The 8,301-nt window shown below is 33.9% G+C and overlaps 1 long non-coding RNA gene across 1 annotated transcript; it reads left to right on the top strand.

The window, feature by feature from the left end:
• Positions 1 to 5,456: 5,456 nt before the first annotated feature.
• On the top strand, positions 5,457 to 6,945 carry LOC134249949 (uncharacterized). The gene is made up of 4 exons (XR_009988399.1): positions 5,457 to 5,535; positions 5,765 to 5,815; positions 5,934 to 5,997; positions 6,443 to 6,945. It is a non-coding gene; the product is annotated as an uncharacterized LOC134249949 (long non-coding RNA).
• Positions 6,946 to 8,301: the final 1,356 nt, after the last annotated feature.

An 8,301-nucleotide genomic window follows, 5' to 3' on the forward strand; every position in this document is an offset into this window, starting at 1 on the left:
ACGTGCAACGCGGCCGATCTTGGTGTTCGGTGATATGTCTTGTATCACTGAGGCGTTACACTTAGGTTCGTTAACCTGTTAACTCAGGTTTTTGTTGACTAAATAAACCATATACAAATACAATACAATAAATCAACGGGTTTCTTCTTGATTGGATAACCACTAGCTGTGGTCAACGGGTGTCTCCCGCAAACAAATTTCTTCTTGTCCTGCCACTAATAAATACTGTCGCCTGGCACTTCCTTCACCTTTATTCGTGGTATGCCACCTCTCTCTTTGTATAACCAAGTGACTGCCTTATTCAGGTCTTACGCTTTCGGTTCTTGTAGATCCTCAGCTATGTGCCCTCCGCAACTGTATGCCTTATTCAGGTCTAAGACGACACACAGCTGGGGCTCGTTTCTCAAAAAGGCCTACGACCAGTCGTAAGCTTAGTCCGGACTAGATCAGTGACTAAACCCGAGAATCGGACTAAGTGGCGTTTCACAAAAAGGCGGAGACTTAGTCAAGACTAAATTTGGGTTTAAATCTAGGCCTGCTCGTGAGTAGGCGTAAGTGCTTAGTCTGTACACACATTGGAAAAAAAAGACGTGTTTTAATCATAAAGAGTTAAAAGAATGATTATTTTATACGTATACGATATAATACCTATTCATAAACATGTATATAATTATATGATATGCCAAAAATCGTGAAAATTCTTATACAGCATACTGTATTATGAAGGAAATTAGAAAGGTAGTTAAATCCATCGAAGATGCAGACTTTTTCCGCAAAAGGTGGTATGAACTAGAAATTTTTAACTAAGAATTTTGAATACAAGTTGGGTAAGATTTTTTTAAAGATGTGCCAGACTTTCTTCGTAGAGGGTTGGAGAGGGGAGGGGGGTCAACCCTACCATTTTTATTGCAGTTATCTGTTTTCTGTATAAATAAAGCTGTGTAATTTATGGACTGACTTCAACTTTCAGCATTTCTCTTTTTGGCTGAATATTTTGATCACCAAATTCACTGTACTCACCACCACCCCCTTCCCCTTCCATATTAACTTTTTAAAAACGATGCTACATGCTTTAGGTCCTGGATAATTTTTTTGTTGTTTGAAACGGATAATGTTTCAATAAAATCCTCAAACAATATCCATTTTTATACTAGTATTTTAGATAATGAAAAAAAATTCGGTAACTATGCCATCAACCGAGTTTATGTACTTTAACTTAAGTTAATGTATCTTTGATTCTCTCTTTTAATTGCATGTAATTTAATATTACATTGTATATTGATAGAACATAAAAATTTAAATTTGTAAAATGTTCCAGTATTATAATTAAAGTATTCTGTCCATAATACTGTTCATTCCTAATTTTCACTGGAGTCACTATCGAAAGGTAAGATGTGTAGATGAGTCTATTATTTTTTCGTAAAGATGCTTTTGATAAATTGTCAATCTATCACGTTTCTCGGACGAAGTTTGCCTAAAAAGGTTTTTTTGATAGTTTTTTGAACAGAAAAATAATTTATATTATATTTTGAAACAAAACTATTCATATAATAATGATGATAATAAAGTGTTTTAAAATGTTTTATTGTGAATGTAAATCGCGACTTGTTAATATCTTTAAGTCTAGATTACATCTTCAAAAAACATTCTTCATCTATGAAAAAAATAATAATGTATGAACATATCCTCAATATAAATTGAAAAGGAATGGACAGATTTAAGGAAAAGATGGTGATGTTGAAATTAGTACCTTTCCCGCGATCTAAATGAATCTGATTTGAAAATATTGAAATGGAAAATTCAAATGGAGAAATTTATAAAAATTACTAGATTCCTTGTCTGTAATATGATTCACAGGAATTGTAGATTTAAAACTAATTTAGCTTTTGCAAGCCATCATTGATTCTGCAATTTCTCTATATAAGTACGTATTTTTACATGGACAATGTAAATTATTATATCGATATCAATGTAATTCTCCTGAACTGAACTGAAATGCCAGTATGTCTAATTCGTAATGAATAAATGGATTGATAATATAAAATTAAAACAACTTATAATTTTTCTTCAAAATTCTCTTATCCATGTTTTATTGATTATCATTATGATATGATTTCAAAATTGTTAAATTTTAACAGTGTGGTTTATGGGCTCCGGTTCTTCACTCTTTCTCTGCGTTGAGTATTTTAACTAGAGAAAAACTTCCCTGAGATACTTGTTGCCCCCCCCCCCCCATGACTTTCAAATATATTGCTACGAGCCTGTTCCAACCCCATGCCATATAATTTATGGGACTCATAGGAAAAATTTCTTTTTATTCCAAATTTTCGCAAGTACGTATAATACCGGATATACACGTTTATATTTTTCTATAGTATATATTTCACTTTTAAATTTATCTGAGCATACCAAAATACATATAACTATTTAATATAAAAGTTGTGGTTGTAGAGGGGGAGGGGGTTGTGTCCAAAATAATAACAAAAGATTTGCTCAATCAATTTTTTGTGTGACTGTGGGTCCCAAAGGATCCAATTTTAATTAGATTGGGCCCCTAACCCAACCTATACATGTACATGTATGCAGAAGACCCGTTCCTCCTGCTCACCACGGGGAAGTGAAAGTAGGACTTTTATAAAACAGGATGGTTTTTTTTTAATTAAAATCAACAAATAATTCGTCGAGGTTTGTTTTGCAGTTGCTTTTGCAACTCTTTTCAACGCATCTCCACAATTTTGAGTTTTTCAAAGTCTAATTTTTTTTCTAAATTTATTTAAAAAAAATCAATAAGTAAGCCGGCATTCCCTCGATTTGTAACAAACTTCTCAATGGTTGCCATAATGTTCAGAGCTAAAATATATATGTCTCATTCTCATAACTCTCTCTGTTCCATTAGAACTCATGTACACACACGAACTATACAAGCTCATCGATAATGTAGCGGTAAAAAAGTTGTTTTTGGCTGATTCAGTATGTGCGGTAACAGTTGTTTTTTGCTATATAAAATATTTAGAATTAATGATCAGAGAGAGAGAGAGAGAGAGAGAGAGAGAGAAATTTTTGGCAATAGAAAAAAAGCGGTAATGTTGACCTCCCCCCAACCCCAATCTGCCCCTTTTGTCAATATTTCTGAATCCGCTAATACTAGCTAGTATGTAAATGCGTTGACCTTGAAAATACAGATAGATTCGTGAATTATATTTGTCTGAAAGACGACGAAAAGCCAGGGAAAGTTCGTGCTTCTTGTGCTTTACTTTTTGTGATCATGTTTAAGTGTGATCCGCCGCATGTTCTTGTACTCTCTAAACCAAATAAAATACGGTCTGCGCATGCTTAGTACCTAGCGGAAAGGTCTAAGTCCTAGGCCTAGTCTTACGCCGTTTTCTGAAACGTGATTTAGGCCCGACTAAATTTTGGCGTAACTTTCTTAGTCGGACTAACTTAGGCCCAAATCTACGACTTTTTGAGAAACGAGCCCCTGAAAGATAACGTAGGTTTAACGTTTATTCGAAACTAAACGACAACCATTTCCGTTTTAATATTGTTTACATTAGATGGAGAGGACTTATTTAAAATATAATCAACACTGAAACCAAATATTGTTTATTTTATGGAAGTTATTCAATTAGTTCACGAACTTTTTGTTCACCCCTCGTATAATTCTTTTTTTTTGTTTTTGTATTTAAAACTTGTGGTAAATATTGTCATACTGGTGTTAACGTTGGTGACCCTGTTTGTAATTTTTCTCGTTTGTTGTCTCCTTTGGTATTGTTGTAGAAGCAAAAGGTAAATTGTTTATTTAATTCAGACTCAAAAGAAAAGGTTCTTTTTAATTTTAACGTATCCTCACATAATTTGAACAAGAGGCCCATGGGCCACATCGCTCACCTGAGCACTAAAGGTAGGAAAAAGTAGAAAATGGTTTTTATTGTAAAGTTTAAATCCAAAAGAAGTCCCATGACCAATCATGGATTTGCTATTTTTTAGAAAATGATTTTAAAAGAATTTTCCTATATATTTCTATGTAAAACTTTGGTCGGCCATTTTGACCCCGCCTTACCCCGGGGGGGGGGTCATGATTTGAACAAACTTGAACCTACACTACCTGATCATGCTTCTATTTAAACATGATGAATTATGGCTTTGCCATTCTTGAGAAGAAGATTTTTAAAGAATTTTCCTATATATTTCTATGTAAAACTTTGGTCGGCCATTTTGGCCCCGCCCTACCCATAGGGGTCATGATTTGAACAAACTTGAATCTACAATACCTGATCATGCTTCCATATATATATGATGAATTATGGCTTTGTCATTCTTGAGAAGAAGATTTTACAAGAATTTTCCTATATATTTCTATGTAAAACTTTGGTCGGCCATATTGGCCCCGCCCTACCCCCGGGGGTCATGATTTGAACAAACTTGAATCTACACTACCTGAGCATGCTTCCATATATATATATAATGAATAATGGCTTTGTCATTCTTGAGAAAAAGATTTTTAAAGAATTTTCCTATAAATTTTTTGTAAAAATTTGGTCGGCCATTTTTGCCCCGCCCTTCCCCATGGGGTCATGATTTGAACAAACTTGAAACTATACTATCTGAGCATGCTTCAGTATAAATATGATGAATTATGGCTTTGTCATTCTTGAGAAGAAGCTTTTTAAAGAATTTTCCTATATATTTCTATGTAAAACTTTGGTCGGCCATTTTGGCCCCGCCCTACCCCTCGGGGTCATGATTTGAACAAACTTGAATTTACACTACCTGAGGATGTTTCTCCATAAGTTTCATCTTTCCTGACACAGTGGTTCTTAAGAAGAAGATTTTTAAATTAAATATGCCACCAAATTTTCAGTTATTCCCAATTATCTCCCCTTGAATGAGGGCGTGGCCCTTCATTTGAACAAACTTGAATCCCCTTCACCCAAGGATGCTTTGTGGCAAGTTTGGTTGAAATTGGCCCAGCAGTTCTTGAGAAGAAGTCGAAAATGTGAAAAGTTTACAGACAGACAGACAGACGGACGCCGGACAAAATGTGATCAGAAAAGCTCACTTGAGCTTTCAGCTCAGGAGAGCTAAAAATAAGAAGACAAATCAAATTCTTTCTAAAACTTAAAACTTAACAGAAATAATTATATTATTCAGTAGTCAGACGCGTTGGCACTGTACATATTTTAAAAACTTTCAAAAGTAAATATGAATATATACATGTATTAAATATATTTTCTTTATTGAAATTCTCGAATGTGACTTAAAACAACATACACTGTACATGTGCAATCAATCATTTCAAATGTTAAGTGCTATTTAAAGTCATTCCAGACTTGATCAAATTCAAAAATCTGTAAAATTGTTTCTTTGATTGTGACAGATAATAAGAGTATTTTATCATACAAATACAGTTTAGAGTGCTTTACCAGAAACATTTAAACATATTCCTTTTTGCAATAGACTACCAAAAAGGAAAGATCAGTTGAAAAATAGAGAAGATATATGTAACCAGTATGAACAAACAGGTTACGTAAGCAAGTGAGTATTTATGGTTAAATTTGCTAATTTATTGTTAATAAGTGAATCTTTGGGTTGATATCTTCTATGTCCACATAATTTATAAGAAGTGTTGGAGAATTTTTTTCAAAGACATACCGATATAGATAAGTTTGGAATATCTCTCTCTCTCTCTCTCTCTCTCTCTCTCTCTCTCTCTCTCTCTCTCTCTCTCTCTCTCTCTCAAGATAAATATTTATTTTATTTTCAGGACAGAAAATTCGGGGTACTTGTACATAGACTCCGTTCAAACTAATTCAGAGTAAGTTTTTTTAATTGTGTTATTTATATAGTTATACTTGTTGTAATCTACCTTTTGAAACGTCTCTAAGAAAGGAAAATGTAATTTATAGCAACTGAGCAGGGTTCTCTTATTCCAGGGATAAAGACGTTAATATGGAAAACATGCTGGTGCCTTTCACAAAGAACAAAGCAGGAAAGAAGGTCAGTTTTAATGTGTGAGTATTGGAATGTGATAGTGTATGTGTGTGTGTGTGGTTACTGTTTAGCATTACGATCTGCGATGTTCATAGGCATCACATCTTTTCATGTGGTCACGAAACATTTAATTTTAAAATGGAGAATTTTGAATATCAGCTGATTGCCTTGAAGTTTTTATTCAGTTGTTTTACCTTATCTAATTTTTCGATTATATTTTCCAAAGTACTGTCATATAACCTCTGTTTAAACACTAAATGTTCAAACAATCGCTTTAGTTTTGATTTCACAGTGGTTCAACAAGACCATTAGTCTAATTTTTGAGTTTTTCACTAGTAGAAAATGTAAAAAAAAAAATAAATAAAAATAAAAAAAAAGAATTAAAAAGTGTAAAAATATTTTTTAAAGATGTTAAATGGAAAAAAATATAAAGTTGCGATCTATACTGTAGATTGAGCTTAAGCAAAAGAAGATGTTGGTTACTAAGACAACTGTTACCACGGTGATGAGAGTTGAGGACCTCCCCGCCGATTTTTGTCCGGAATCTGGGGGTATACCGGTGGATTACTCAAAATCCACGTATTTAGTGCCCGTGAAGAGTGACTCGAAGTTGTTCTAGAGATGAACCAAGAAATATCTAAAGCTCAACATTCAGAAGTGTTATACATGTATATGAAGAAGATTCCTCCAATGAACTTTTTTTAATAGTTGGTTTTTTACATTGGATCATATGATGATTTATTTATACAACGTAGTGTATAGTAAATTTTTCATATATTCTGAATTTCACTATACTGAAAGTATATGTTTGCCATTCGTATTGTTGATAATACGTTTATAATACTGAATTCCACATCACATTAAAATATTTTCCTTCAATGGATATGATTATTGAATGAAAAGGGTGAAACAATGATCAAACTTTAAAATTCTATAAACAATACAAATACTAGTAAGTAGAGATAGCATAAAACACTAACCCCTGGAGATTCTACAGGAAGGATCAGATGATTTAGAGGGGTAAACATCCTTGATGACCCGTCAAACCCGCGATGATTAGGTAGATGGAACATTCCGTAGTCAAATTAAGTATAGAAAAAACAAAGGCTTAAAAATTAGTATAAAACTAGTCAGTCAAAATTCGACCCAATGAAAAGTATAAAACTTTTCTGATGAGTTCATTATAACGACCACATAATTTACGAAGTGCCGGCTTTAAACAAAGTGGTTGAAATATCTTTAATATCAACTTATCAGTCAGTAGCATGCCTCGCTTTTAAAATTGCTCGTACTCAGAACAAACTAATCAGTAGCAATTAAGTAAGATGTAAAACATGACGCCATATCCAGGTGGAATATTACTATTTACATACAATTTGTCATACATTTGTAATACAAATTATTTGTAACCTGACCTCCGTGGTCAGTAAAACATCCAAATATGAAAAAGAAGTGACAGACTCTATGTAATCTTTTATTTTGAGTTCACTGGGATTCATCGAGTCAAGGTATGGATATATTTGTTTATGTAAATTGCTAAAGCATCGTCTAAAAGTTTGAATGTCGAATTGAAGGCACAACATGTGTTTTCCTCTTCTCATGAAGTTTTTTATCAAATTTTGCTTTATAGCAAAATAGTGTAACTGTTAAAGGAGCAATATATGTGTCCATTGTGTCTCCAACAGTTTGTTGGTCACCGAAGACTACATAAATGTCGTCAATGAGGGATATCAGCAGCCAGTTAATATCCACTTTGAACAGTGTACTTGTGTGTACAATCAGGATGGATTGAAATGATGTAATTTTGCTGATGGCCGATCACAAGAGGAGAATATTTCCGAGTTTTATTTTTATTGAAGGAGCAGTTGTTTACGACATCAAAGCTAGGTCTAAATTCATCGTGATGAATTGTTGAATTAAGTGAGGAAAGCATAAGGGTTTTTTTAGGTCACCTGAGTAAACTCAGGTGACCTATTGCTATCTGTTTTCGTCCGTCGTCGTGCGTCGTGCGTCGTCCGTTAACATTTGAACATTTTCAGCTTCTTCTCTGCCAATCTGATTAAAATCAAATCCTTTGATCCGCTCCCGTAGATCGCTACACAACTGGATCTGATCCTTTTGTGTAGCGATCTACGGGAGCGGATCAAAGGATTTGATTTTAATCAGATTGCTTCTCTGCAACCACTGAACCAATTTCAACCAAATTTGGCACAAAGCATCTATGGGTGAAGGGGAACAAAAATTTTGAATTTCATGATCTCTGCCCCCCTGGGGCCTGAGGGGTGGGGCCAAAACCACTAAAATTAATGC

This window comes from Saccostrea cucullata, unplaced genomic scaffold (assembly GCF_032062105.1).
Source record: "Saccostrea cucullata isolate Sc308-1 unplaced genomic scaffold, CSIRO_AGI_Scuc_v1 ctg17294, whole genome shotgun sequence".
In the NCBI taxonomy this organism is placed as follows: Eukaryota; Metazoa; Mollusca; class Bivalvia; order Ostreida; family Ostreidae; genus Saccostrea; species Saccostrea cuccullata.